Source organism: Parasteatoda tepidariorum, chromosome 5 (genome assembly GCF_043381705.1).
Source record: "Parasteatoda tepidariorum isolate YZ-2023 chromosome 5, CAS_Ptep_4.0, whole genome shotgun sequence".
NCBI lineage: Eukaryota > Metazoa > Arthropoda > Arachnida > Araneae > Theridiidae > Parasteatoda > Parasteatoda tepidariorum.
Window position 1 is genome coordinate 88,487,629 of NC_092208.1, and position 1,073 is coordinate 88,488,701.

A 1,073-nucleotide genomic window follows, 5' to 3' on the forward strand; every position below is an offset into this window, starting at 1 on the left:
AAAGCCAATGAAGAATTAATAGTATCAGTCCTATAGAAATGCGTATGTCCCACGCATTCATCTACTATGTATGTTTGCATGCATGTGCCTAGGTGCATATTCTCTTTTAAAACTCTTAACTTTCGAACAAATAAGAAGTTATCTAAATTTAACGAATAGTTCCTATAAAAGCGAATTTTGAATAGCTGATTTATTTTAAATTCAATTTCTCAGGTTGAAAATTAATCAGAATGGTCCGTTTGTTTGGGTGCACTGTACATACATACGTATATGTCAAATGCTTACATACGTGCATTGAGCTGCATATTAGAAAATTGTATTTACAAACGTACATTCTACACAAATTATATATGTATGCGTACAAATACTTACAAGCTATATTTTTATATTGTATGCAATGGTAATCACTTGTAATCGTATACTTTCATTGTATGTAATCACGATTACTTGTATACAAGATAACATGAAGTGAAGATTGCATGTGAACATTTAATTTAATTACTTGTAATCAGAATTACCTGCAAGTTTTTGACAAGATTAGAAGTGATCATGATTACTTGTAATCACAATCACAATTGTAATCAAAATTACAAGTACTTGATTACTGTAATCGATAAGTGTAATCACGATAATAGTTGTTATTAAATTATAGTGATCTGGTCACCATCAATTTCCATTGCAACTATAAAATCATGATTACGATTACATGGTTTCTGGTTCTGGATTACTGTAATTGATTGTAATCACAATTACAGCCGCAATCAAAATCATGATTACAAGTAATTACTACAATCGATGACATTTTTGATCAACTCCGATCTGTAGGCATTTTATCATAACTAATAAAATGTATTAAATATAGACGCTATTTTAGAGTTTTACTCACTTTTACTCAGAGATCCTAAAAAATTTCACGATTAAAACTTTGGAGAAAAAAAGATAGTTTCTTTAAAAAAATGAAGAAGACTTTCGAGTAAGAACCTTCGATTAGTCATTTTCTAACAAAATGAAGGAAGTTCACTAGAATTATTTCCCTCGGAAATCGGTGCTTAAAGTCATTCCAGACATTATCC